The sequence below is a fragment of the Rutidosis leptorrhynchoides genome, chromosome 3, assembly GCF_046630445.1.
Source record: "Rutidosis leptorrhynchoides isolate AG116_Rl617_1_P2 chromosome 3, CSIRO_AGI_Rlap_v1, whole genome shotgun sequence".
NCBI lineage: Eukaryota > Viridiplantae > Streptophyta > Magnoliopsida > Asterales > Asteraceae > Rutidosis > Rutidosis leptorrhynchoides.
The window spans coordinates 18,779,596-18,787,429 of NC_092335.1; the positions used below are offsets into that span (position 1 = coordinate 18,779,596).

Sequence of the window (7,834 nt, forward strand, 5' to 3'; positions counted from 1 at the left end):
CCTCCCAAAAGTACACTCAAGTTCCGCCACTGAGTCTATACGTGGAAAATTAAGTACCTCTTTAGTCAAAGTCTTTCTGTTTGAAATTAAATACGCAACCTTGAACAATAAGCATTTAATAGCTATACTTAGTCTTACAATATGGTTAATGTTGGAAACTTTCACTAGCTTCTACCTAATACACGATATGTTTATTGGTCATGATGAGGTGTACACCACACGGTTGCATTAGTGTTCTACTTAAAAGAATGAGCTAATAATTTCTCGGCACGAGTATTTCACAAAACTAATGTGTTCTTCAACAATCTCGTCATATGCTTACTTTAATTTATATACTAGTAACATTTTGTCCAAAAGTAGCAAATTTTAGGTAGGTATCATGATCATAATAACAGATTATATATTCAACATATGTTCTGATAAATAAAATTGTTGTTATTTTATTGAATGCAACATATCATAAAACTGTATTATAAAAGTTTATTTAAAAAAAAAAAAGGTCTATCTTATTAATAATATGTGGCGGAAGAGATTGAGTCCACCAACTAATTCTCCTAAGTAAAAAATGTGAATCCAAGCATCATCACTTTATTACTAAAAAGTCATGGTCTTTGGATTGTAAATTGGAGGTCAACAGGAATAGTCGGCAGGTTTGCGTGTGTTATTTATATACACATGACAGACCTTCCTTGATAAAATGTAGTGAAAACGATTACAACTTTTCATGAAACTTATAGTTAATTAGTTCTATACATACTTTCTAACTCACTGCTGCTGATAAATTGAAGTTTTAGTTTCTTCTGGCTTCGATCAACACCTGAGGTGTTAAACTACTCTCCTCGGTTTTCCATTTATATTGATAGATATAAATAAATAAATTGTATGATATAATGCATGCTGCTGTCTATTGGTTGCTATGCATACTGTTATTTGTTAGTGATGTCGATCATAGTCTCGGGCTCAATGAAGATTCCAACGTGACGGTTACAGGGTCATGTATCGAGAAGGAGAGACAAGCTTTACTGATGTTTAAAGCAGACTTAAAAGACATAAATGATTGGAGAAATGAAGAAGGAAAGATGGATTGTTGCAAATGGCCAGGTGTCTATTGAGACACCGACACTGGTCACGTAACCGAACTGCGTCTTTCTATTTATCCCAATTTGGTAGGTAAAATTAATCCGTCAGTAAAGCTCCTAAAGCAGTTACAAACTCTTGATTTATCTGGAATTGATTTTCAGTCCAATCAAATACCAAACTTTTTGAGTTCCCTTACCACCTTACAGCATTTGCATATGTCTAATGCTAATCTCAGTGGACCTATTCCTCATCAACTTGGAAATCTCTCCAAATTGATTTCACTCGATCTCAGTGGTAATTCGTTGCAGGGATCTATACCTGTTTCCCTTTAACCTTTAAGTTTTCTCTTCTACATAAATCTCTCAGTAAAACTTCCTTACAGGCCCCGTGCCTAATTTCGGTGGATGGTCATCGTTGACTAGCTTATTGCTTGCCCACAATTCTCTCAACGGAAGCATTCCCGACTTCACAGGATGCAAGTCCCTACTAAAAGTAGACCTCTCTGGTAATCAGTTGAGTGGTGATTTACCCAACAGTTTGGGTCAACTATCAAATCTTACTTCTCTCGATGTTTCATCCAACTCCCTTCATGGTGTGATATCCGACCTTCACTTTATAAATCTCTCTTCCTTAACCTATTTGGACATGTCTTTCAATTCAATTTCATTTAACTTAGAGCTCAGATTTTAGAATTCCATTCCAGTTAGAGACCATAAAGTTGCAAGCATGCAAGTTGGGACCTACCCCTTGGATCAAAACTCAAACAAGTTTCCAACATCTAGATATTTCAAGTGCTGGTATATCAGATAGTGTCCCTGTCTGGTTCTGGGACCTACCCCTTGGATTGAAATTGTTGAACCTTTCTTCAAATGACATGAAGGGTACGCTTCCAAATATATCATCAGATTTTGACCAGTATCCTGGATTGGATTTGAGTAACAACCGTTTCGAAGGTAGGGTACCACTATTGCCTTCTAAACTCGCCTCGTTAAACCTTTCTAGAAACAAGTTCAAAGGGGACCTCTCTTTCTTATGTCATATTGTTGGGGAATTAAATTTCATCGACCTCTCTAGCAATTCATTTTCCGGTAGCCTTCCTGATTGTTGGTCGCATTTCCAAAAGCTGGTAATTCTTGATTTATCTTACAACAATTTATCCGGGAATATTCCTTTGTCTTTTGGATTCTTGAATCAGCTAGAGGCATTGTATTTGCGTAAAAATGCATTTGTTGGTGAAGTTCCCATGTCCTTGAGCAACTGTACAAATCTGAGGTTTGTGGATCTTGGGGAAAACAAGTTATCTGGCACAATACCTGCGTGGGTAGGGGAAAAGACTTGCGAGTCTGTATGTTCTTGTTTTACGATCAAATATATTCAATGGTAGCCTACCCTCCCAATTATGTTTGTTGAACAATCTTAATATCCTTGACCTATCTAACAATGGATTGGTGGGTAATATTCCTGGTTGCGTTGGTAACTTCACATCTATGTCTAGTAAAAGGTCCGGAAATGATAGGACTAATCATTCTTATAAGTCGTATCATTTTATTCCTGGAGATTATCATCCTACTTTTCCGGGTTGTACTGTTGAATCTCAGTGTCCTGGTGCTGGTGCTCCTGTTGTCTATCCTATACAGGAGGTACATCAAGAGTTCATTGATAATGCATTGGTTGCATGGAAAGGAATAGAAAGATCCTTTGGAAGAAGTATTCTCGAGCTACTGAATATCATTGATCTTTCAAACAATAGCTTATCTGGGAAGCTTCCCTTTGAGATCACTCATCTTGCCGAATTAGTCTCCTTAAATATCTCATTCAACAAACTACATGGTGAACTACCAAAAGATATCGGTATGTTGAGATCTCTTGATTCTCTTGACTTGTCGAAAAATCAATTTTCTGGAAAGATCCCATCAAGTTTGGCACGGTTGGACGGTTTAGGTTATCTTGACCTCTCATTTAATAACTTGTCGGGAAAAATACCAACTAGGACTCAACTCCAAGGCATTAATTCATCCTTTTATGAAGGTAACCCACTACTATATGGACCTCCTCTCTCACCCGTATCTGGGCCTACACCTTCTACAACCGGTGTTGTGGAGGATGACAATGAATTAGGTGGAGATAACGACTTTTGGAAATCGTATTACATGGGAATGGGTGCTGGATTTGCAGCTGGATTTTGGGGGATTTGCGGTCTTGTATTTTTCAACCGTCGATGCAGACATTTATTTTTTGCATCATTAAGTCTGGCACAAGATTGGATATACGTAACATTAGCTTTGTTCTTTCGGAAGTTTAATAGGTAAATATTGTGTCAGTTCTGTATTCAATTCATCCATAGTAGTTACATAAAAATATACTGTTTTATATCCTTTGTTTATTTATTCATTAGCTAAGGCTGAATTCGAATCAACAACCACGAGTACTTGTATGTTCAAATCACCTTAAGCGTACCAATAATCGCGTATCAAAGATTACTCATCCTAACATGGTTCCACCAGGGTTAAGTTGCTTTCATATGCTTTCCTTACTGCGATACTATTGTTTTTTTTAAAGGCAAACTCACACACACCATTAACACGAATATATACAATACTGCGATACTATTGTTACAATGCAATATAAGCTGTTTGTTTTACAGATTTTAGGAGTGGCTTTACATTTATAAGTAGCAATTTCATATAATTGTTATTCACGAAAGTTGCATGCATATTCAACTGAATCGTTCATCTTGATTGTTTACTAGTTTTGTAAGCGTAGATTTATGAATGATATTGGCAGTTTATTCTTGATTGTTATCAATAGTTTCTTCTTGATTCTTATCAATAGAAAGAAATGGGATGGGTTAACTATAGGTGATCTTGTTTTTTTTTCTTTTTCCCCTTTTTTTGGCATAATATAACGCTAACATAAAACTAAGTTTTTCGTCAATCGATGAAAAAGACGAACAAGTTACAACTTCAAACGCAAACCAAGGCTCGGGAACAGTAAACAAACCATAAAGCTAAACACAGTGCCTAAGCTAACTAAACGCGAGTCTTAGAAAACTGAAACACAAAAAGCAAACACGAGAAATAAGCAACATACCGCATCCAAACCAAAAGCTAAAAGACACCAGGCCAGATACTACGATCATAAAAAACGAAACAAACCGCGCTAAATACTACCCGACTACCTCTTTACCTTTACCTTTATTTTGCCGAGTCTTTAAAATTGATTTAACAACCACACCGTCAACATATATGAGTTATAATAAGTCAAGTAATGAAGTACGGAGTATATAATTGGAAAAAATTTGACTGGACTTAAAATCTTGTAGTATCAATAAAAAAACAGGGACGACCTTCAAATTTACCCTAAACTCGGTGTAAGTTTTATTCAATATTAGAAATAGTTTATTATTATTATTTTTTTTACGACGATTCGATTTGAGGTAGAAAGACTAAGGTGGCGTTTGGTTCGGGGATTTCAAATCCTAGGATTTCAAATCCCTTGGGATTTCAAATCCCATGGAATTTAAAATGCTAGTATTTGAAATCCTATCATCTGTTTGGTTCACGTTTTTTATTCGAAGGATTTTATGTCTAAAATATAAAATAGCTCATCTTCTTGAATTTGAATTTGATTCAAACCCAAACCCAAACTCGAATTTGATTCAAACCCAAACCCAATATATATGAACATAGAAAAAGAGAAGTTAGACCCTATATAGTTAGATGAAAATTTGCATACACATATATTAAAGAACCATTCCTGACTATTAAATTTTTTTTACTGCATATCATAACACTCTTTAAGAACCATTGTGACGGTGATGATGAATAACGTCGATTTGTTCAATTGTCTTCTTTTACCGGAATTTGTAGTGGTGGATGTGGTGGTGATGGTTAGGTCTTCGTAGAAACTGATTTACAAAATATGAAGTTTAGGTTTTCAATTTGTAAATTATGATATGATGTTAAGTAAAAAATAAATATTGTGGGGAAGAAGAAAAGAACATCCAGTGATTTTTGGGGAAGAAGGTTTTGGGAAGAAAATATATTACGGAGTAGGTGGATTGGTAAGGATGCAGCCTTTTTTACTTGTGAATTGAAATCCTACCTCAAACCTAAGGATTTGAGAATCCCTCATTTATGGGATTTAAATTACAAATCCTTCCTCTAAATCCTTCAACCAAACATATCATTTCATGGGATTTCAAATACAAATCCTATGAAATCCCTCCAACCAAACGCACCCTAATGACTGAATGACGACTCGTCATTGACGAGGGACCGAAATTGTCAAGTATCACAAACAATTGTGGGCTAAACCCCCGATTATTATCTTATTTCACCAGGAACACGAAAGTAGAAAGTGATTTTAAATGATGAAAAAGAAAGCTAAAGTCATGAAGTTCTGAACGATTGATAGTGAATTTTTAAGCTAATGAGACGAAAGAACACATCAAAGATAGTTAATTCGTCAATACAGTAATATACTTGAGGTATGATTTCTAACCTAATTGAGCTAGGGTTCTATGAGTGTTGATGATTTTAGTCAAAGTTGGTAGGTTATGCTTGGCGATGAAAATGATGTTCCTAGATGGTGAAATAATAAGTTAACACATATACTGTATAAATTACTGATTTTGGTTAGATGATGAAAGTGAGTGTTGGCTATAATTTACTGCTTTTATATTTAAACTTGAGGTATGATTTCTAACCTAATTGAGCTAGGGTTCTATGAGTGTTGACTATTTTAGTTAAAGTTGATAGTTTATGCTTGGCGATGAAAAATGATGGTTAGATGTTAGCATATATAATTTACTGATTTTGGTTAGATGATGAGAGAGTGTTGGCTAATATTCACTGATTTTAACTTCAAACAAGGTGTAATTATATACATGCATCGTGTAAATTGTTTGAATTGTGTTAAAACAAACATACCTGGTTGAGATGATTAAATCGTTGAAAGTAATAGTATTTTACTTTAAAAAGATTGGATAGAAATTATAAAAAATAGCTTAAAATTGAGGTATGCTTTTGAGCAAGAAATCTCTAAACCCAAGTAGGGGTTAGAAGACCGGTTGACTTGTGGAAAAATAAGTACTCTTTGGTTAAAGTCGAAAATAAGTAGTTCTATGGTTAACGTTTCCTGTTTGATTCTATTCACACACACACACATTTTTTCCTTGTAATTCAACTTCTGCAGACACAGACAATTTTCTTGTGGTCCAGCTTTACTTTTGATAATCCCATAATCCAAAACGTAATCTACCCTTGAATACAGATATTTCTCATCTTACCCCAAACCCTACCCACAATGAGGTTAAGTGTTGTTGTTTTTGACATCTTGCAAAATAATATGTTTATAATTAAATATGCAAGCTTCAACATTAAGCATTTAATCTCTACACCTTTTCTTACAATTGGTTAATATAGGAAAGTTTTCTCAGCTTCTACCTAATACAGTGGATGCTGAAATATATTGTAAATGAGTGCTGAGTTGATTACCTCATATTATTCATGAGTTCTGACTTCTGAGTTGATTATCATATATATATTATATACTATACATGTTCATTTTGATGTATAAAAAAAGGTTAAGTTAATAATGCCTCAAATGATGAAAGCTGGTTAGCGAGATAAAAATGTTTGGAAAAGAATGAATACTGTTACTTACAGCTGAAACTTGTTTATTATTTATCTATTAAACTTTTCAGTTTATCTTGAATTGTTGTATGTATGCAGGATACAATGAAGCATCCTCGACACAAAAGAGGGAAAAAAAAAGTTATCATTGGATCGAATCAGCAGTCTTCCTTCATCAATAATTGACGCCATCCTATGTCTTTTACCTATCAAAGATGCAGTCAGGACAAGTATCCTCTCGAGGGAATGGAGGTACAATTGGACCAACATTCCTGTACTCCGTTTTCGCTTCGATGACTTTTTTGTATCAGAAACTGGTACAGATGCGCTATCCATTCTAGTGCAAACATATGACTTACCTCAAGAAGCACTAGGCATGATAAATGATCGTCACTATATCGATGCTATGAAGCAATGTTTTTTATTGCATAAGGGCCCACTTCTCGAGTTCTCCCTTTTGGCACTAGAACAAACTGTTGAATTTGACCAACTTATTGGTCATTTGTCAATGAAAAATACACTCCAAATGTTGAGTATTGAAATGCTTAATGAGGATAGTTTACCATTATCCATCTTTTCAATGCAACAATTAACGAAGCTAAGTCTCCGTATTTTTTGTATAAACCATTACTCAAATATTAAAGGATTTAAAAACCTGACCAACTTGTATTTGCGCGATGTGAAGATTTCCACAAAGACTCTTTTACATATTGTATCCTCCTGTCCATTACTCAAGAGCTTCACTCTGGTAAGTAAGTAAATTAGTTGTGATTATAATAGTATGCGTTCTAGTTCTAATGAATTTCACGACTTATCTAGAACTTGTAAGTTACTGCAGTTTATACATGATATTCTCGGCAATGATAAATCCTCCATTAGTGACCTAATTGAGTGCTTGCCTATTATTGAACGTCTGATTATTCACACGGGGGTTTATGATGTAAGTTAAGTATTTCTCATGATATATATGTAGTTATAGTTAATAACTAGTTGTGGAGCCCTCGCTTCGCGCCGGGGGCTCTGCTTTGAATGCGAGTTAAAAAAAAAGTCTTGATCTATTTTGTAAAAAAGAATTTTTTTTCGACATCTAACATTGAAAGGTTGTTCCTTTTGTGAAA

General features: G+C 34.8%; 1 pseudogene; it reads left to right on the forward strand.

Annotated features, from left to right (window-relative positions):
* The first annotated feature begins 890 nt into the window (after positions 1-890).
* On the forward strand, positions 891-5,475 carry LOC139899721 (receptor-like protein EIX2; annotated as a pseudogene).
* Positions 5,476-7,834: the final 2,359 nt, after the last annotated feature.